General features: G+C 34.8%; 1 protein-coding gene across 1 annotated transcript in view; it reads right to left on the reverse strand.

Moving 5' to 3' along the window:
* LOC141338054 (ankyrin repeat and MYND domain-containing protein 1-like) overlaps window positions 1-24129 on the reverse strand; it is a 115606-nt gene that overhangs the window by 11401 nt on the left and 80076 nt on the right. The window lies entirely within an intron of this gene.

Consider the following 24129-nt stretch of genomic DNA (forward strand, 5'->3'; position numbering starts at 1 on the left):
CCTCATATTTTCACATCTGTAATGCACAAAAATGATATTATACAATATTTAAATATAATCATATAGAAATCCTATATAAATATGCATTCATGCTGAATGAATAAATAAATAACTAGCCAACCAAATAAAAAATGCCCAATCACATTACTTTACTTTAATTTAATTTTAAGGAGAAGATGCCCTTAACTGTCACGATGGAAAAAAAAAGTGCTTATTTTATTAGGCCAAAAATATCTGATATATATATATATATATATATATATATATATATATATATATATATATATATAAATATAAAGTTTTTCTGCTTTGGATTTTGGGTAGAAATGTGACCTGCATATATTTTTCGCGAGACTAATGGCTTGTCGCATCTTTGGAATATTAATATAAAATCCAATGGAGGTGCGGCCATGCATGCGCATATCGGTCATTTTACAAATGCCTTTGAATTTGGCTCACCCAATGAGACTGGATTTGTTTATAAAGTCACTTTATTGACCCCCGAGGGGAAATTTACGCCGACCGTTAGGCTGATACTAATAAACAACATTTACACTGCAGCATGCTTCCAAATGTAAGTACACATATGACTCTAGAGATGCTAACTCATTGGTATCCTCTGCAGGGTGCATATTGCCAATATATATTGCTGGTGCATGAATTTTTGATATGCTGTGAAAATGCGCTCCATGAAATGACCTGACCCGTGCTCGCTGCTCTTATGTGCTATGACATTTCTGTGACTGATTTTAACTCTGCCATGTTCCATCTGTGGGAAAACAAAACCATTCCTGTGTCGTCAGAAATATTATGCATGCCCAATAGCTGTTTTTCTTGATATTGTTTTTGGCAGCACTGGGAATTGGACAAAAGCAGGAATATTAGAGAAGAAAATATCAGGCCACAAATACACTGCATTTACCTGAAGCCAACATTTTTGGTATTATACCATATTTATGTGCATTTGAGCATTAAAGATTGGTCCACTGCAGGTTATTCCATCCAATTAGATGAGAGGAGACCTGACTGACATAAAACATGAGACAACCAACTTGTTTTGTCTTGTTTAGACCTGTGTATTTGTGGTAAAAAAAATTAATAATAAACAAATAATATTATTACTTGGCTCTTTTCAAGACACACTGTAAAAAAATTTCACCAGATTCAACTTAAAAACCTAAGTTCAGCAGCTGCCTTACGTTTTTAAGTTAAATCAGCTTAAAACTCATAAAAGTCATTGTAACCTAATACAATAAAAACGAGTTGATATAACTTATGAGTTTAAATGACTTAAGTTGATTTAACTTAAAATCTTAAAGCAGCTGCTAAACTTAAGTTAAGTTGAAACTGGTGAAATCTTTTTACAGTGCAGGTACACTGTACACAGTATTAAATAATAAAGAAAGAAAAAGAAAGAAAGAAACAAACAAACACATAAATTAATAAATATTTTCTCAAACATTTATGTACACTTTAAACAATACAAAGTACGTAGTAAATAAATATAAAATGACAAATAAATATACATTTTTTAAGTTATTAACACTAAATAACTTACACAATATGAATAAATAATAATAGTAATTATTATTATTATTATTATTATTATTATTTTAATGTTTCTTTTTTGCTCTTTTTAAACAGTCAAGGACACCCTACACAACATAAAATTACATAAATTAATAAAAAATTATAATTATTATTAACAATAATTAGTATTATTGATTATTATAAATAGTAATATAAATAATAATTATTATAATAATGTTATTATTATTAATAATAATAATAATAATAATAATAATAATAATAAAATTATTATTATTATTAACATTATTAATAGTAACAACAACAATAATAATAATAATAATAATATTAAATTATTATTATTATTGGTTTTCAAACATTAAAGCGTGACCTTACACAAACAAACAAATCAATAAATACATTTTCCAATACCACGTTACACAATAAAAAAAAAAAAAATCACATTAAATAAATAAATATAAAATGACAAATAAGTTATATTTTTTCAATAATTTTTCAATAAATGAATTATTATTATTATTATTTTATTATTATTATTATTATTATTATTATTATTATTAGGCTCTTTTCAAACACATTTAAGGACACTTAATGCACAATATCCAATTACATAAATTAATAGCTAAATAATAATAATGAAAAAATAATAATTTATTATTGGCTATTAAATATTTTTTCCCCAAACATTTAAGGCCATCTTACACAATATAAAACATAAGTAAAAAATAAAAAAAATAATAATAAAAAAATGAAATGACAAATAAATAAATAGATAAATAAATAAATAAATATATTTTTTCAAACATTAAAGAACTTGTACAATATAAATTAAAATAAATAATAATAATAATAATAATAATAATAATAATTATTATTATTATTATTAGGCTCTTTTCAAACACTCAAGGACACATTACACAGTATCCAATTACATAAATTAATATCTAAATAATAATAATAATAATAATAATAATAATAATAATAATGATTGGCTATTGACACTAAAGGGGCACCTTACACAAATGAATAAAAAATAAATCAATTAATAAAATAAATAAATACATAAATATTTTTCTCTAAACATTTAAGGCCATCTTACACAATACAAAACCACATAAGTAAAAAAATAATAATTATAATAACAATAAAAATAAAAATATGAAATGACAAATAAATAAATAAATATTTTTTAAACACTAAAGAACTGATACAATATAAACTAAAATAAACAGATACATAAATATTATTATTTGGCTCATTTTAAACACTCAAGGACACCTTGTTAGTTTACAAAACTAAATAATTGAAGAACTAAATAATAATAATAATAATAATAATAATAATAATAATGATGATGATTATTATTACTATTGGCTATTTTCAAACACTAAAAGGTGACCTTACACAAACAAACAAACAAACAAATAAATAAATAAATAGTTTTCCAAACATTTAATGCAACCTTACACACAAAAAAAAAAAACACATTAAATAAATAAATAAATAAATAATATAAAATGACAAATAAGTAATATTTATTTCAAATACTTTTTTCCAAATCTAACTTTCTTACTAAAGAAAGATACAATATAAGTTTAAATAAATGAATTAATGAATAAATTAATTAATTTTATCATTTGGCTCTTCGAAACACTCAAAGACACTTTTCACAATTCCATAAATTAATAACTAAATAATAATAGTAATAATAATAATAATTATTTTTATTATTATTATCTGCTATTTTTAAACACTGACAGGAACCTAACACAATAAATAAATGAATAAATAAATAGCTCCTTTCAAACACTGAAGGGCACATTATATAACATAAAACTAAGTAAATTGTATTAGTAGTAATAACAATAATAATAATAATAATAATTATTATTAGGCTTTTTTCAAACATTTAAGGACATCTACACAATTTAAAATTATGTAAATAAATAAATAATAAACCAGAAACAAAACAGGCATGCATAATGTGATTCATAAAGTAGCCAGTTTTTCAAATCAAATGTTATAAATTATTATAAACAATATTTTTTCTTTTCCCAATGCAATATCTGCTCTGAACGTCATCTCAAGTTACATCAGCAGAATGAATAAATACTTTCATAAAAGCCACGACAAAACATATTCTGTGCTTGACAGCAGCATTGTACTGATGTTACAGACTCGGGTGCAATGTACTGAGTGTCAGTAAGCCATAAACACTTTAATAATTTACATTTATTGATAAATGATAAAACCGAGCCAAGCCTCCACAAGCCCTCACAAAACATCTCTGCAAATATTGGCCGGCTTGCTGGCTGGTTTGTATCCACAGCACTCCTACAAATTGAACAAGAACAAGAAAAGAGCTAAAAAGATTATCCACAACACCGCCGAGGCTGCCAACTGTGATTATCCATAAGCACTCGTAGGCAAGTGGTATTAGTCACAAGAAAAATTAGATAGGAAAATGTGGCAAGAATGTATTGGGGGATGCACAGATGTGAAAGCGTCAGGCGCTAATCTCTTTATGTTTAAATACCCTTTAAATATAGCAGTGTGCGAAATTGATTGTGTTTTCCGAAGATGGGCACTGGACAATGAAGGAGGTCCTGCAGGAAAACTGCCATTTTCATAAGCGTAATTACCGCCTTTTTTATGAGATCCGCTACACCAGCCTTTTTAGTTTATGAGGCACAATTAAACCAAGAGCAAGCTGTGAATGTTCTTCTGGATGAGTTTATGGCGCAATATTTTCTTTGTCTGCTTAATATCGACCTCAGAGAGAAACACAACAGTCATTTGCTGACATTTTACACCAAAACGAGTCTAAATACCAAAAAAATCATGTACATGAGCAATATCACACAAATAGACGAATCACAGCAGTGCCGATATACAGCGATATTTAACGTCTACTCGTGTGATATTGCGTTTATACGACAGTTCGATGGCACAAGTGTGTAAATAAATACATAAAATAACAACTGAGTGTATTTATAAGCCCTCTTTTGTGGAGAACTACTTTCTTCCGCCACAAATTCAAATCTAATGTTGACAGTTTAACAGCTGAGCCCAAGCCTCCGTTACTAATTCGAAAACGTCACTTTAGAACTAATAACGAAAGAACGTTGAGTTGCTTTATTGAAAGCTTATTGTATTACCTTATTACTGTATTCATTCTTCAGATCAGTCTGGTATTCACAATAAACATTAGTTTGAATATCGGCTGAGGAAAGCGTTATCTTTGTCATAACTGTAATATCCTTTCATCTGTTAAGGGTGGGTTTGCCGCTCACATTTGCGCATTTGTTCGCTGTGTCAAGCTGTTTAAACAAAAAATAACTTCCATTTATAGCGTCTACTTAAGTAAAAGTCTTTACTGCTGACTTATAAAAACAAATCTCTTGTTGCCATCTAACGGCGGTACGATGTAACTAAAATCACCGTTTCTCAATATTAAATACGATTATTAAATACTATTATTTATATAATTATTTATTGAATAACAATATTTAATAAACAACAACAGCAGCCATCATAAAAGTTTCTAGGCAATTCAGATTCAGTCAAAAGTAGGCCTACAAAGGCAGCGCTCTGATATAGGAGCATTGAATTTACATAAACATGAGATTTTGCCAAAACTATCTTCTCTGGCACAAATAAGAGACCAAAGACTACCGTTAGATTTACCCATAATGAATTATGTTTAATGTGTAACCACTATAGAGCCAGCAGTAAATTTAAGAAGATCTGGCCAAGGTGAGGCTCTGTCAGGTGGGTTAATGAGTGCAGAACGGCTGCTGACGATTCAGAGCTCTCATGTCCGAAAATGTTGATGCAGATTTTCAAGTAGAAGTTAGTAAGTAAGTTCAGAACGGCTCTAATATAGAGAAAACCTGACCGATTTCATCAGAGTTTGCGGAGAGTCATGTCTAGATGTCAGTTAAGGTTATTATTTTCAGTGTGGCTTAAAAGCACAAGTGATTATGCGTATATAAGTGCAGTGATGTGCAGATCAGCTGTTAAAATATCGAGTGCGGTTAGCTAAATCAGAGAAAAATATAGGTGTGGGTGGGTGGCGGGCAGGTAATTTATTTGAAGCTGCGGATTCGGGTGACGTTTGAGCAGTAAAGACTTTTATACTGAAAAGTTAATGCTATAACTTAAACAGAAGTTATTTTTAGTTTCAACAACACAGCGAATAAATGCACTGAGCAGCAAAATCACCCTCAACAGATAAAAGGATATTAATGTTACGACAAAGATAGCGCTTTCCTCAGCAGATATTCACACTAATGTTTATTTTAAATACGAGACTGATCTGAAGGATGCATTCTGGATCAGATGCAGGTAATCACATTCGCTCAGTCTATCGCTCTCTCATAATACATAGTACAGTGAGCTTTTAATACAGTAACCCAATAAGTTTTCAATGAAGCAACTCAACGTTTGTTCGTTATTAGTTCTAAAGTGATTTTTGGAATTAGTAATGGAGGCTTGTGCTCAGCTGTTCAACTGTCAAACTGAGATTTGAATCTGTGGCGGAAGGAAGTAGTTCTGCACAAAAGAGGGTTTTTAAAGACACTCAGCTGTTGTTTCATATGTATTTACACACTCATGCTGCCGAAGTGTTGTATAAACGCAATATCTCACTCGTAGACGTGAGATATGGCTGTATATCGGCACACTGTGAATACAAGTAATAGTTTAATGAGACCAAAGACTACCTGTTAGATTTACCTAAAAGAATTTATATCTCGTGTTTAACCATTATAGAGACATCATTGCTCTTGGGCGAATTCTTGAGCGCTGAACGTTTGCTAGCGGTCTGGAGCTCACATGTCCGAAAGCAGCGACACAACTTTTCAAATAGACGCCATCTTTATTAACAAACAGCACTTTTGAACTATAAAAAAAAGAACATTTTTGCCTCAAACAGTAAAAAACAGTATTATTTATAAAATTACAGCGGATTTGGGTGTCCACCATGACACTCGCTGTAAGAAGTACCGCAAGTGGAGTTTTACTGTTTATATGCAGTTTATATGTCTATTTACTTCAAAATTCTGCCCTATTTGGGAAGAGGCCCTGTTATACACTTCAGCAAGCTGCCACTAAATCACCAAGTCTAAAAAATGTGACGAATTTCCATCCAAAGTGGTCTCTTGTCCCTCGACAGGGGAACAGACATTCATTAGTCTCCTGCAACAGGTCCTGAAGTCCTCCCTCCTCTCCTTAATTTTACTCACTTACGCCAACAGCTGCCTCAAATTAACATGCTCCTTCAGGTATGCAAATATATGCTAATGTGTGGGTGGTAGCCCCCTCCGAGCTTTGAAGTCGAAGTACAGAGGAAAGGAAAGGTTGAAGACTTTGGAAAGCATGCTTTGGTAAACATCTGTTTGGGCCTCTGCGCTCACCGTCCCGGGGGAGTTAATGAGCCAGATTCAGCTACAGCGAATGGTATCAATGATTACATGTGTGTGATTAATGGTATTCCCACACATGTGATTTTTGTTTTTCTGTGTATCATCACAGTTAATGAACAGTTGTTGAACAGCTTCAAACTCTAATGAATTATATATAGATATAGATATATACACACACACACACACACACTTTTTCTGTCCGCCTGCAACAAACAAATCTCTTTTGTATTATTTTGAGGTTATCTAAGAGTTACTGCGTAAAACGTTTGTAGCTTAGCCTGTCTATCAAAATGTCAGAGGAAGAGACATATTTTGATCAAAGATTTTGTCTGTTTTCTGATCTGCTGGGTAAACATGATCTAAAAATACGCCTTGAAAACTGAAGCAACGCTCGTGGCAGTTTTTCGGCGCCACTTCGAAATACTCTGGCCCCAAAAACGTATTTGGACACTCAAGTCAGAGGTTTAGAGATAAGTTCGTTAAAAATGTATGAGTGGCATTTGTAAACAAATGCTGCAAGACCTTTCACAGCTCACTTCACTCGTCTGGGACATTTGTGCAGCGACTTTCTGATCTCAAAATGATTGTGTTTTCCCTCAGGCTTCAGCAACATTTGACAACGAGAACAGGTCTAAATGTGTTTGAACTGTTTCAAAACCTTCGAAATGTTCTACACGGGCAACTCTGTGAAGAGAAACACGCATTTGATTTAAGTTTGTCGTTAGCATGTTGCTAAGCTAATGACTCTAATAAGCATACAAATATGTCAAATGGATAAATAATAGCTTATTATCCAAAGTCGTGGAACACAAATTAAGATATTTTTGATGAAATCTGAGAGCTTTCTGACCCTGGATAGACAGCAACGCAACTGAGACAGTGTTAAAATAGTCCATGTGACACTTTTTGTGTCCAAAGACGACAAAAATAATGACTTTATTCATCAATTTCTTCTCTTCCGTGGTACTCTCGTGAACACACATCAAAGACTGCTCTGGAAGAGAAGAAATTGTTGAATGTACCACTTGTTTTGATATTGAATTATGCAATGCAGAGACATTCATGCATTTTTAACTAGTTTATGTGTCCAAACACTTTTAGGTGCCGCTGCACGTCTTTTTAACTGCTGTTGAATCCTAGCGGTGGGTTATGAAAGTGGGCTACGATCAGGGTCTAGACTTTAGAGGAAGAGAGAACACAAGCAATACAGAATGCAGTGGTGCATGCCGTGACACATGCATGCTCCTGAACTTCCAGCATTAATTGGGCTAATTTGATGCGGCCGAATGCATTTTTAGCAAGTCTTCTCATGACTTTTTAATACGAGCACCATAAAACTTGGGAAACGAGGGGGGTTGGAATTATTTTTGTGGGTCAGCGGCAGCCTTCCTAGAGACTTCTAGAATCTGCTGCGATTAATCAAGTGGGCTCGTTAAAAATAAACCGCCTGTGATGTGATGGTTCTCAACATCCACGTGATTGCTTCACATTTAATTGCAGAGCAATAATCATAGACTCGGACGCTATTTATGCTGACATTGTGCTGGGGTTGTATATGCTTATGATGCAAATTTGAGGCATTTTTGTGTTCAAATGAAACAAAGCACAAGAATTTTGAAGTTCTCTTTTAAAAGTTAAATTACTTTTAATGCCCGTTTTACTCCGCAAGTGTAAGAAATGCATTCACTGCACATTTTAATATGGCCATATTAGCATATTATCTTTTTCTTTAACTACGTTGTCAAATGGACAACCAGTCAGTAACTTGCAGTGTTCACAGTTAGACTGGCATGTTTAGACTGTATGTGTTTGATTCCCTAAAAAGATCTCAGAGCAATTCAATTGAGAAATATACTACTTTGGTTTCACTGCATGTGTATGACTCACAAGAACCATTTCATTTTACTAATTTGTGAAATGGACTACACTGGTCGTGCTGCATGTCTTGATTCAGTAAAAAAGAACCAACTCATTACAGTCATTCATTCAGCAAACATACTTCATTGGTTGTGCAGCATGTTTGATTTGCTAAAAAGAGCTGTTTTTGATTCACTAAAAATATCTCATTAGAATCATTTGTTCGCAAACGGATTACATCGGTTATGTTGCATCATTGGAGTCATTCGTTTGTAAGTTAGACTGGTTGTGCTGCAGTAACGGTTCATTAGATTCATTTGTTTGTAAGTTAGACTACACTGGTTGCACTGCAGCTTATGTTTTTAAATCACTAAAAAGAATCAATTCATTATAGTCATTCATTGGTGGACCATACTGTTGTGCTATAAGTTTTTAATTGACTAAAAAAACATTAGATTACATTGGTGGCACTGTATGTTTTTGATTCACTAAAATAAACAATCATTAGGTTCCCACCACCATGTTTGACAGTGGGGATGGTGTTCTTAGGGTTGAAGGCTTCTCCTTTTTTTACGCCAAAGGAAGGCTACATCATCGTGGCCAAACAATTCAATTTTTGTTTCATCTGACCATAAAACAGAAGACCAGACGTGTTCTTCTTTGTGAGCATTTGCAAAAGCCAAGCAGGCTTTTGTGTGCCTTATCTGGAGAAGTGGTGTCCTCCTTGGACTGTCTGCCTTGAGATGTTGCCACCAGCAGAGCCCAGATTCATCAGGATGGCCTTGGTGGTGATCTTTTTTACCTCTCACTATCCTCCTGGCCAGCACAGGTGTCACTTTTGGCTTCCGACCACGTCCTCTGAGATTTTTCACAGTGTGGAATGTCTTTTTTAATAATACTTTGCACTGTAGCCTGTAATTGACTAAAAAGAACCGACTCATTAGAATCATTCGTTCACAAACAAATTACATCAGTTGTGCTGTATGTGTGTGATTCACTGCATTAACGGTTCATTAGATTAAATTAAAGTTATTTGAGTCATTCGATGGCAGACCAGACTACACTCCCTGCTGAAAAAACCCCCAAAAAAACAGCTAAAACCAGCCTAGGCTTGTTGGCTGGTTTTAGCTGGTCAAAAGGCTGGTTTTAGAGGGGTTTTGACCACTTTCACAGCCTGGCTAGGCTGGTCAGGCTGGGAGACCACCAGCTAAAACCAGCCTGGGAGACCAGCTAAAACCAACTACTTCCAGCTTAAACCAGCTAAGACCAACTTGCTAAAAGAATGGACTCATTAGAATTAACCGACTCATTAGAATCATGTGTTCATTGCATTCACTGCAATAACGGTTCATTTGATTAATTTGTTTGCAAGTTGGACTACACTGGTTGCGCTGGTTTTTAATTGAATATACAGAACTGACTCATTCGAACCATTTGTTCACAAACAGATTCAATTGTTGTGCTGCATGTGTGTGATTTACTGAAAAGAACCGGCTCATTAGAGTCATTCATTTGTGAGTCAGACTGGTTGCGCTGCATGTGTTTGATTCACTACAAACAACGGTTCTTGAGTTGGACTACACTGGTTGCGCTGTAAGTTTTTAATTTGCTAAAAAGAACCGACTCAATAGAATCATCTGTTCGCGAACAGATTACATTGGTTTTGCTGCATGTGTGTGGTTCACTGAAAAGAACCAGCTCATTAGAGTCATTCGTTTGCAGTGTTGGGGAAAGTTACTTTTAAAAGTAATACATTACAATATTGAGTTACTCCCTAAAAAAGTAACTAATTACGTTACTTAGATACTTTTATGGAAAGTAATGCGTTACGTTAATTATGCATTACTTTTTAAATTTGGGCAGGGCTTGCTTGTTTGTTTTTAATATAAAAAAGTTATATTTTTGGCAAATATAAAAGCCTTTTCACACCAAAAGCCTCTTAGAGAAAAGTAAATTCATGTCTGTACAGTAGACCGCAGAAGAACAAATGTCAACTCATCGAAGGTCGGCAGAAAAGACATTGGTTAATAAAATGAGATTAAATACATAAAGGATATCTGTATTATTTAACATATTTAACTATTGTAGGTTTGCGTTGAATGTCACTGTTTCTATTCATTTTGAGGAATACTGTATCAGTTTTTTTAGTGAGTGAGAATTTTACTTGCATGTTAACATTTATTCTAGAACTAAAGTAACACTCACAATTTCTCTCAACATGGGGACAGGAGAGCTTTTAATCAATAAATGAGGGGAAAAAGTAACTGGCGTTACTTGTTTGAAAAAGTAACGCAGATATTTTCTTGTCAATTAAAAAGTAATGCGTTACTTTACAGTTACTTGGAAAAACCAATATTATTACGTAATTTGCATTACTTGTAATGTGTTACCCCCAACACTGTTCGTTTGTGAAGCAGACTACACTGGTTGCATTGTAAGTTTTTAACTTGCTAAAAAGAACTGACTCATTAGAATCATCTGTTCGAAAATCAGACTACTCTGATTGTGCTGTAAGTTTTTATTGACTAAAAAAAACGACTCATTAAAATTCGCAATAAGTTCGCAAACAGATTACAGCGGTTGCACTGCATGTGTGTGATTTACTAAAAAGAACCAACTCAGAGTCATTCATTGGCAAATCAGACTGGTTGATGGTTAAATGACAAAAAAGAACCGACTCATTCAAATCATTTGTTCGCAAAAAGATTACATCGGTTGTTGTGGTGCAGCTGTTTTTGTTTTTGTACGCTAACATACTCAACTGTGATTATTTTCTTTTTTTTAAAACTGTATTTGATTCCTCGAATCCTATATATAGCTACACATTGGGATTTGGCTTCATTTCTGTGAATACGTGACATGACGTAAATGTTTTAAAAATGCAGCAATAGTGAAGTTATTCATGGGGGAAGAACCAGTAAGGCATGGAAAAACTGCCTGAAGATATATGCGCATACAAACAATAATAATAAAAAAAAAAATCTCCTTGTGCCAACAGCCAATGTCTCATGCTATTCTAATCAGATATTCAGTGTTAAATCTTTCTTTTTGATGCTCATCAGCAAATGGACCCATTCACGCATGGACCTAAAATGTCTCCATAAACATGCTGGGAATTTATGAGATGAACCAATATGTTAACTTGCAGTTGCTAGCCATAAATCCGACAGAATGTGTTGACGAGTTATTATCGGAGAGAGAGGTACCGTACAGTAAGCTGCCACTGTGGGTGAACCGTTTGAAATGAAAGTCGATTTGCCCGAGGGCGACATAGTCTGCAATCTCCGTCTGCAGTTACCAAGGCAGAAACCAGAGACCTCGAACTCCCACTCAGCGCACACACACATACACTCAATCAGGTTATGTTGAATAATGCAGAAATGCGTGTGTATAGGGTTATGATCTTCCATCGCATGTGTACATAATGTATTTTTTCTTAACTTGTGTACGTATGTCTTTTGCACTTTGTTTAACTTTCTTATTGGTACTCTGTTCAGTAGCTGATTAGAAGTGACAGAAATTGCTTAACAAATAGTGTATTTATGTCTTTTAAACTACATATTACATTATATTACCGCAGCTAGGTTTCAGTTAGCCTTTAGTATACAATGTAAAAAAAAGGATTTTTCGAAGTTGTAAGTAAAACTAAAATTATTAGAGTAGGTTTTACAAGAAAATACTATTTCAGTCTTTGCAATTTCCACATTTAAGTCATATTAAGACATTTTTTTCAGAATCCTGATATAAACTCGCAATTACGAGAAATAAAGTCAGAATTGCGAGACATAAACTCAATTCGGTGTTATGAAGTCCAATTTTAAGGGAAAACAAGACTGATATATTATAAGAATTTATAGAAGTTTATATCTCACAATTGTGTGTTCTAAAGTCAGAATTTTATATATAAGTTTATATTTAAACTCACAATTCTGAAATTTTTTCCTCGGAATTGCGAGTTTACATTTTGCAATTCTGAGAAAAAAGTGAGAACTGGAAGTTTATATACTTTTTACTTTTTTTTTAACTCGCAATTCAGATTTTTTTTTTTTAAAACACTGGCGAGTTTACGTCACGCAATTCTGAGAAAAAAGTGATAATTGCGAGTTTATATCATGCAATTCTGACTTTTTTATATCTCGCAATTCTGACTTCATAACTCGTACTGTAACTGCAAGCTTTATCACAGAATTCTGAGAAAAATTACAATTGCGAGTTTATATCTCACAATTCTGACTTAATTTTGAGGAACTGCAAGTTCGCATCTTGCAATTCTGACTTTATACAGTAACTTGCAATTGTAAGTTTATAGCACACAATTCAGAGAAAATAAGTAGGAATTACGAATTTATATATTGCAATTCTGACTTTATAATTCACAATTGTGAGTTTATATAACGCAATTCTGAGAAAAAAGTGAGAATTGCGAGTTTATATCCCGTAATTCAGACTTTTTTAAACTCGCTACTCTTACTTTTTTTCTCTCTGAATTGCGAGTTCACATCTTGCAATTCTGACTGCATAACTCGCACTGTAACTGCAAGTTTTACCACACAATTCTGAGAGAAATTACAATTGCGAGTTTATATCTCACAATTCTGACTTAATTGAGGAATTGCAAGTTCGCATCTCGCAATTCTGACTTTATACAGTAACTCGCAACTGTAAGTTCATATCACAGAATTCTGAGAAACAAAGTGAGAATTGCAGGATACACATTTTTTTCTAGGAATTGCAAGTGCACATCTTGCAATTCTGACTTTATACAGTAACTTGCAATTGTAATTTAATAGCACGCAATTTGGAGAATATACGTTGGAATTACGAGTTTATATATTGCAATTCTGACTTTATAATTCACAATTGTGAGTTTATATAACGCAATTCTGAGAAAAAAAAAGTTTATATCCCGCAATTCAGACTTTTTTTTAAACTCGCTACTCTTACGTTTTTTTTCTCTGAATTGCGAGTTCACATCTCGTAATTCTGACTTCATACAGTAACTTACAATTGCAAGTTTATATCCAGTGTTGGGCACGTTACTTTAAAAAAGTAATTAGTTATAGTTACTAGTTACTTCTCACAAATAGTAACTGAGTTACATCGTCATAAAAGTAACTAATTACCAGAGAACATAACTACTGTGTTGTTCAAAAAGTTGAAATATGTCAAACAACTTGGAGGCCCCAATATTAAATATGTTAAATGAATAAAACATTATACGCTAATCTACACTATTTTAATGCTTCTGTAGGACAATGTGAGAAATGCCTTCCAGGGGCTAAATTTCACGTTATTGGGGTCGCTTCAACCCGCAGACATGAAAAAGATCTCACAGATAAGAATAGGGTTTGAAGCTGCAAAGGCTCTACTTTTCTTTGTGTATAGTCATAATATCAACAGAACAATGTACTTTTGTAAAATAAAGAAAAAAACAGGGTGCGCTCTCTGCCATCTCGGTCTCCATCACCTCTCTTCACAGACATGAAAATAAAACATGAATCACAGTGAATACCTACTTTACAGACATAGGAAATATATGTATAGAAAGCTTGAAATGTCTACTTTTAAATGGAGTAAGTTACATCGAAAACAAATTCTGACTTTTTTTTTGTCAAAACTCGCAATTCTGACTATATATTTCGCAATTCTGACTTCATAACTCGCAATTGAAAGTTTATTTATCACAGTTCTGAGTTTATAACTCGCAATTGTGAGTTCATATTTCGCAATTCCGACTTCATACAGTAACTTGCAATTGCAAGTTTACAGTGCCTTGCGAAATTATTCATACCCCTTCATTTTTTTTCACATTTTGTTATGTTGCTGCCTTACGTTAAAATACTTTAAATTACTTTTTTCACACATCAATCTACACTCCTTACTCCTTCCCGTTGCATAAGTATTCATACCCTTTTCTGGGACACTTGAAATGTAGCTCAGGAGCATTCATATTGCTTCTAGATGTTACTACACTTCGAGTGGAGTTAAACTGTGGCAAATTCATTTGAATGAGTATGATTTAGAAAAGCACACACCTCTCAGAAAAGGTCTAACAGCTGACAATGCATATCAGAGCAAAAACCAAGTCCTGAGGTCAAGATAACTGCCTGTAGAGCTCAGTGACAGACTTGCGTTAAGGCAGTGATCTAGGGAAGAGTTCAGAAAAAAATCTGCTGCATTGAAGGTTCACAGAAGCATGTAGCCTCCATTATCCATAATGGAAGACGATTGGAACAACTAGGACTCTAGAAAATGTTTGCCAGCCCCCATCCAAGCTGACAGAGCTTGAGAGGTGAAAAGGTGAGGCAAAGAATGGCAGATAATTGCCAAATGCAGATGTGCAAAGCTTGTCACATCATACCCAAAAAGACTTGAGGTTGTAAAGGTGCTTCAACTATGTACTGAGTTAATTGCAATTCCTCCTTTTTTCTCAGAATTGTGAGTTTATATCTCGCAATTCTGAGAAAAAAAAGTCAATATGAATTTGCATTTGAATTTTTTGGACAACTGTCATGTTGACCAGAGTTTCAATGTTTAATTTCTTAGAAAAAAAATATTTGCTTTGCAGAAGAAATATCAGCATCCAGGTCTAGAAGGTGAGTAAATAATGACAGACTCCTGATTTTTGAATGAGCTATTCCTTTAACAAGCCTCTACTGAAGAGCTCTGTGGATTTGGGTGAAAACTTAAGGCACATGGAAGGAGAAAAAAGGTTGAGGGATAGAGAGAGAGAGCGAGAGAGAGAGAAAGAAAGGGGAAGACGGAAGGAGAGAGGTACGAAGAACAGGTCTTATGCCCGGGGACAATTCTTCATGGTGACAGAGAAGTAGGCCACTGCTAAAAATGAACACTTGGAGCCCGATCTCTCTTACTCACAGACAGAGGAAAACACATTGAAGAAAATAAGTGCTTCCTCTGTGCACACAAAGGGGAAAAAAAAAAAAAAAACAATCATTTTCAGCAGACGCAATCATTGCTTTCATCGATAGACGGGTCATTCCTGTACTCTGCGGGAGAAATTCACTAAGAAATGGTTGCGTTGTTTATTTGCACACACTTGCTGCATTGTTTGGTGACTGATTCACTTAAGGAATTCTGAAAAAAGAGAATTGACATCATTTTGGAGGGAAAACCGCAGTGCATTTGATAAATTGTGTTTGATAAAAGATACAATTACAGAAATCAGTATGGTAATTTGACATTGTTTTCAATTTCAAACATGGTTAAAAATAATAAAAAGGAATTTTTCATGTTTGAAGTTCAAACGAAACTACTGAAGTTATTTGAAATTCATTCCATGTTCACTTAACCAACATGGTTTCCGTCTTTAAAATTTGTGAGTTTAATATTTCATCCATTATGGAAACATGAAAATGCACTACATAGCAGAAATGATCCGGACATTATATGTGCTTGTTACTGCAGTTCCACCACTTATTCAGAGTCTAAAGACTTCAAGTGCAAGATTTATTTAATAGCCACTCGCTGTAAGCAAACTCCTTCAAAGATTTACACGGCTTACATTAACACATCAGCAGAAGGCAGAAAACTTCTGTATTTCATCTTACAGCATCCTGGTCCCATGTATAATGCATGTTGCTTAGGTCCGAGGACTTGTTTTATTGCTTTCACGGTTTATTGCTTCTCTGATCGAATACGATTACGGATGCTCCCAGTTTGCATCTGCATCTCCCTGTATGGTGCAGTAATGGAATTATGCCTCCCTCTACACTACATAGGACATGCTCAGCGTCACTTACAGTTACAGCTAGCAGATTTAATTAAGAGACATAAAGGGTATGTTTCGTTTCGTTACGCTGAGGATATGGGTGCAGTGTATTCTGCGGCAAGTTTGGGACTTGTAATTGCTCAGGTTAAGCAGAGGGTAATTTTGCACCGCTTGCCAAGTTTGTGTTAAGGGGCTCGTTAAACGAGACAAATGTGCTTTCGGAATGAAAAGTTTGAATGCAGCCCATTTGATTCCTTAGTTGGCGCATTTGATATGTTCGGAATGGCATACTGCTTTTTTGTACTACATTTTTTACAGTATGCGTGTGCCCATTATGGAAATGCTGGCATAGAATACCAGTACACAACCATAGTATGTTGACTACACTGAAAAAAAGGTTCACAGATTCACAAATGCTTTGTAAACATTAGATTTGATCAACCTGATCTCATAATGAAAACATACCTGTGGGAACTTTTTCGCAAGATGTGAAATGCGTACTGCCATGTACGTCTCGTGACATATGAGATGTGTAATGTCCACTGAGTGGCGCTAAAAGAGTGTTCTTTTCTTTCCTCGGAACAGATGAACGTATATGGTACTTTTTAAGTGACGTTGGTTTTGTACGTGTCACCGCATTTCTGACTTAAAATGTCCATTGAGTGGCGCTATAACTCTAATGCTCCGTGACATTTTAAATAATGTACCATCGGCACTACACCTAAACCTACCCAACAGTATGAACAGAAGCGAATGTGACGTAAAAACGCAATTGCAAACATACTGTTTATCTTGTTTTTTGATCTTGACTCATGTTTTTCACAGGATTTGAAATTCTTGCCATGCCTTGTTACATCCAGAAAGCGAAACATATGGAGCTGTAATCATGTGTATGAAAACGATTACAAATGCTTACTGTTTTATCCCCTCTAGTGTTAATTTTTTTTGGAAACTGTGGTGTACTGTTTTACCCCCTCTAGTGTTCATTTTTTTTGGAAACTGTGGTGATATGTACTTATTGGTATGTATTTCACGTCTTGTGAAAAAATTCCCACAGGTACATTTTCGTCATAAGATCAGATATGATTTAATAGTTAAACGTGTATATGTATACGTAAACGTTATATTAAATAGAGTGTGCACGCTCATTCACAATTAGCATAATCCCCACCTATGTACTACAACTACGTAAGTTACGTGTCTAAGAATGCAGTGGCATATTCTGGACTCCCTTTTCAGGTTTAGCTTCAGTATATTACATAAATGCAAAAAAGACTAAAAGACCTTATAGCTAACGATAAATATTCCTACCTGCTCTCATGGCGAAAACTTACCTCAGCCGGCATGGAATTGGACTCAGTATGCGAAATCCTTGGATACGAATCCCGTGAAAAACATGACTCTCGATGAAAGAACTGAAAGATTAAAAAACAAGCTAAAATGGCATGCTTGCAATTGCATTTTTACGTCACATTATGTCATATACATATCGGGTAGGTTTAGGTGTAGTGCAGATCGTGTATTTTAAAATGTCACGGAGCATTAAACCAACATCACATAAAACATACCATATGTACGTTCATCTGTTCCGGGGGAAAAAACACCTTTTTAGCGCCACTCAGTGGACATTCCACATCAAATATGTCACAAAATATACTTGGCGGTACATATTTCGCATGTTGTGAAAAAGTTCCCACCAAAAGTGTTCACCAACAGGTTTTAGCAAGCTGAAAAAAAAAAAAAAAACAGGCGCTCTTCTAAAAACAGACAGCTAGTGGTGTTTGAGAACACATAACTTTTTTCCAGCTGAGATGCTTTGGTTGCAATGATCCACGGCAGTGACGTATTACTAGTATCTTATTTTGAATAATATTACCGAATATAAAAAAGAAGTAACCAGAAATATTAAAGGGTTAGTTCACCCAAAAATGAAAATTTACTCACCCTCCAGGCATCCTAGGTGTATATGACTGCCTTCTTTCAGAGGAATCCGATTAGAGTTATATTGAAAATTATCCTGGCATTTCCAAGCTTTAGAATGGCATGGGTGGGTCTTTCTCTTCATCAGTCTAAAACAAGTCCAATAAAGTGCATTCATCCATAATAAAAAGTGCTCCGGTTAGTCTTGTGAAAACCAATGCTTGTTTACAGGAGCAAAGGAAGCAAAGCAAAAATTCCTTAATTTAGCAAAGGAAAACCAGTCTCATCTTGGCTTATATCAGAATCCTCCAACATTTTTCTTTACAAATCCTCATTTTGTACATCTGATTTGTGACCGTTGTTTTGTTTTGATCTCTCCCCTTGATTCTCTGATGAAGAGAAACCACCCGGCCATGCAATTTTAAAGCTTGGAAATGCCAGGATAACTTTTAATATAACTCCAATTTGATTTGACTGAAAGGAAGTCATATACACCTAGGAAGCCTGGAGGGTGAGTAAATTATGGGCTAATTTTCATTTTTGGGCAAACTAACCCTTTAATGCCTCCATTGTTGTACGGTCCTTATATAAGTAGGATGGTAATAGTTGGTCAGTGTAGTATTTGTCCCGCCCCTTCTCCAATGATTGGACAGCTGGGTGAAAATGGGCAGTCACGAGCGCTGTGTTTTACCCAACATTAAACAGTTAAAAAAAAAGACAATATAGGGAGTAGGTGTACATTTCTTTCATACCAGCTAACATTTTGAAAATACAACCATTTTCAAGAATTCAGAAGTTTATGCCAAAATGGCTTTATGAGCAATTTACACAAAAATTTATTGCACTCGTGTTTAATGAATGAGGCCCAATAACCGTAAAAAATATTTGTAAATAACAGCAACCACATTTTTAATGTTTCTTTAAATAAAAAAAATACCAAAATTGCTTTAATAAACTACCAAAATGAAAACATTAAGGGCCAGATTTACTAAACACGGCTAATTAGCATTAGAGTGCAATTCCATAAAAGCGCCAATGAGAATGAAAATTTAGCGTGTGATTTACTACCGCCTGCTTTACTGGTATATGCGCCAAAAACATGTTGTAATGATGAGCACAAATCATTTTAATACTCTCCTCCCATAAATTTTGTGTTTGAAATGGAAACACCTACTAATGTACAGTCGTGGCCAAAAGTTTTGAAAATTACATAAATATTGGAAATTGTTAAAGTTGCTGCTTAAAGGAACCGTATGTAAGAAATTTATGTCAGTTAATCATAAAATGGCCCTGACATGTCACTAGACATTAAGAAATCATGTTCATTTCAAATACTTATATCACTGACAACAGTGGTCCGGCCGGGATATTGTCATTTAAAAGTGAGAGTTGCAGCCCTCAACTGATGTTATTGTTGTCATTTTGTGTTTTGGTCTGAGGCGCCACCCTCCAGCTATCTACCAATCACGAAATCAGTAGAGTTTTGTGAGACGGGTTGCCAGCTCTGTTACAGCTGCGTTACAGCGGCAGCTATACGAACGTGTCAGATAAAACATGTATAACGTTACGAAACCTAAAAGACCTCGTTATGAATCCGAAATACGTCGCGACAAAGTCCGAAATAAAACAAGGATTGGTATAGGAGATGCCTTTGAAAGATGGAGACGGCTGAAAACGGAGAAGAATTTCAAGATAGACGCCAACGTTGCTAATTTTCCCCTGGACAGGTAAGATTCATCTATGTTTGGCTAACTTTGCTTCCGTACACAGTGGATTTTCCACGGTCGGCAGTGCTAAATGCGTTCATAAAAAGCTTTATATCGCACCACTAGCAGGGTATGAAAACAATCTATGTTCCGACTGAACTGTGGTATTACAGTACATTGCGAAATATTTGGCTAATCGCCATCTGTAAATTTTTGCGACACATAATTACTTCGCAAAACATCTCTTGTGAAGCATAAACATAATTAACAGAAGAAAAACAAATTACTGTGTAGGACTCGTCACTTGCCATTGGAAGCTCCTTGTAGCACTAGCAGCCTACTCCTGCAGCTTAGCTGGCAACCTCGAGTCAGGGGGGAGCGGGAGGGGATACACCGTTCTACAGTATTTTGAAAGTGATTGCAGTACCAGTTTTGGCCACAATCCTACATACGGTTCCTTTAAGTTTTTATAAAAGCAATTTGCATATACTCCAGAATGTTATGAAAAGTGATCAGATGAATTGCATAGTCCTTCTTTGCCATGAAAATTAACTTAATCCCGAAAAAAAAACTTTCCACTGCATTGTTAAGAAGGCTTCAGGGCGTCCAAGAAAGTCCAGCAAGCTCCAGGATTGTCTCCTAAAGAGCTGTGGGATCGGAGTGCCACCAGTGCAGAGCTTGCTCAGGAATGGCAGCAGGCAGGTGTGAGCGCATCTGCACGCACAGTGAGGCCAAGACTTTTGGAAGATGGCCTGGTGTCAAGAAGGGCAGCAAAGAAGCCACTTCTCTCCAAAGAAAAAACATCAGGGACAGATTGATCTTCTGCAAAAAGTATGGCGAATGGACTGCTGAGGACTGGGGCAAAGTCATATTCTCCGATGAAGCCTCTTTCCGATTGTTTGGGGCATCTGGAAAAAAGCTTGTCCGGAGAAGAAAAGGTGAGCGCTACCATCAGTCCTGTGTCATGCAAACAGTAGAGCATCCTGAGACCATTCATGTGTGGGGTTGCTTCTCATCCAAGGGAGTGGGCTCACTCACAATTTTGCCCAAAAACACAGCCATGAATAAAGAATGGTACCAAAACACCCTCCAACAGCAACTTCTTCCAACAATCCAACAACAGTTTGGTGAAGAACAATGCATTTTCCAGCACGATGGAGCACCGTGCCATAAGGCAAAAGTGATAACTAAGTGGCTCGGGGACCAAACTCCCCAGATCTTAATCCCATTGAGAACTTGTGGTCAATCCTCAAGAGGCGGGTGGACAAACAAAAACCCACTAATTCTGACAAACTCCAAGAAGTGATTCTCCAAGAATGGGTTGCTATCAGTCAGGATTTGGCCCAGAAGTTGATTGAGAGCATGCCCAGTCGAATTGCAGAGGTCCTGAAAAAGAAGGGCCAACACTGCAAATACTGACTCTTTGCATAAATGTCATGTAATTGTCGTTAAAAGCCTTTGAAACGTATGAAGTGCTTGTAATTATATTTCAGTACATCACAGAAACAACTGAAACAAAGATCTAAAAGCAGTTGAGCAGCAAACTTTGTGAAAACTAATATTTGTGTCATTCTCAAAACTTTTGGCCAAATGTTTAAAATGCTTGTCAGTGTATGCGGTGCCTGTTTTACATACTATTTGCTTTTTTTTTTAAAACTAAAAACAGCAGTGCATTAGTATGCCACTCTGAACAGATTCTTCTTAAGTTCGTCTCACTCTGTTGAATCATTTATTAATGGTCATTTATGGGCATGTACTCATCTGAGTCTCTGTCTCATGGTGCTTGTGGATGGATGCACATTTTGACACATCGACGGTAGAAACTACCATCCATCAGATGATTCGGTCTACTGTAATAGCTCTCGGTGGCACATTTAGATTGATGTCTGGTGCTTTTCTGAAGGGGGCAGGGAAAGTGATCAAACACATCCAATTAACAAAGGCGAGAGATTGGCCTCTCGTTGTTGGAACTAATGGTCTGGATTCTTGTCCAATATTCATGACCGTCTAACGCTCGGGTAATCTAAGATGGGAGAACATTTATAAGTAATACGCTTTATAATTAACAACAAAGTCTCTGTGCATTTTTAATTCATTGTCGATCATTGGGGTGATTTGATTTGAAGGTTTATGAATAATCGCTGATCTAATCAGCCATACCCAGCATGTGGTATGAGTAAGAATGTTCATTTTAAATGCATATAGCTGATTTCGTCAACATTTAGGAATGCATTTGCATACAGATGAGCTCCAAGATGACAAAAAGGCATGAAAAGCTTAGTTTGGTTCTAAATTTGCTCTAAAACACCTGTAGTTTTGCAGTTCAGGTTTGGTTCGGTGGAGTTTAAATGTGCAGGTTTTTTTCTGTAGCCTAAGGAAATCTTGTTACACTTTTTTCTTCCTCATTGCATGCTTAAATCTCCATCAGAATTTTTTGTTCTTCCTTGTTAGTTCATAAATGAAAGCTTTGCCCCCAGCCCTGGAATCAAACAAATTTTTACCTCTTTTTCCCCATTTCCATTATAGCTTGCATGCAGTTTCCTTTTCACTCTGGAGAACCCCCAGTAAGCACATACATCAACATACGTATAACGAGAGCTCTGAAAAATGGCGTGATCTGAAAAGCTGCATTTTAAGCATCATTTCTGTGTCAGACGCATTTTTCACTAGCTTAAAAACACATTGCAGAAGTTTCATATATATATATATATATACATATATATATATATATATATATATATATATATACATATATATATATATATATATATATATATATATATACATATATATATATATATATATATATATATATGACTATATATAATTCTAAATGTATTTATAAACTACATACATTCTAATTTTTCACGTAAAAATCTGCTGAAAGTAGTAAAGCATTTATTGTACAATATACATTTCACTGAGACAGACAATTAAACATTTAGCTGAACTTTAACTTTGGTTGACGCTAATAATGTATTAAAATTAATAGTATTTTAATATTAATGTTTTAAATAATTTAAATTCATATTTCACTCATTTCAATTCAATACTTTAAATAATACTTCACATTGTATTTCCGCAAAAGGGCACATTAAATTTATCAAAAGTGACAGGAAAGACATTTGTAATTTTAAAAAATGTTTTAAAAAAAATGCTGTCCTTTTGAACTTTTTTCAAGAACCCTGGCAAAAATGTATTATGGTTTCCACCGAAAATATTAAAGAAGTTTACTTCCAGAATGAAAGTTTTCTGATAATTACCTCACCTCATGTCATCCAAGATGTTCATGTAATTAAAGTTTTTGAGGAAAACATTCCAGGATTTTTCTCCAAATAGTGGACTGCAATGGTGGCCAATGGGTTGAAGGTCCAAATTGCAGATTCAATGCAGCTTCAAAGGACTATACACAATCCCAGCAGAGAAATAAGGGTCTTAGCTAGCAAAACTATCAGTCATTTTCTAAGTAAAAGACAAATTTCTATTCTTTTTAATCACAAATCCTCAACTTCACACATTACACAGTCACATTGGAAAGGTCACGTGTGATGTACCGACCCAGTGTTAAAAAAAGCAAACGTGCAAAGAAAGTCGAACGCTCTTTACAAAAAAAAGTCAAACAACAATAATGGGCGATTTTAAAGTTGTAGGAGTTTGAGTTTTTCACCTACTCTAACTTTTTGAACCAGAGTGCACAGATTAAGAACACATGCGTATCACAGAGCTAGCGCAAGAAGAGTATTTGTGGTTAAAAAGTGTATAAATTGTTTTTTTTTTAAGAAAATAAATATCGTTTTACTAGATAAGACTCTTATTTCTCAGCTGAGATTGTGTAGAGTCCTTTGAAGCTGCACTAAAAATGCAATTTGAACCTTCAAACCGTTGGCCACCATTGAAGTCCACTATATGGAGAAAAATCCTGGAATGTTTTCCACAAAAAATG

The sequence above is a fragment of the Garra rufa genome, chromosome 7 (assembly GCF_049309525.1).
Source record: "Garra rufa chromosome 7, GarRuf1.0, whole genome shotgun sequence".
Lineage (NCBI taxonomy): Eukaryota > Metazoa > Chordata > Actinopteri > Cypriniformes > Cyprinidae > Garra > Garra rufa.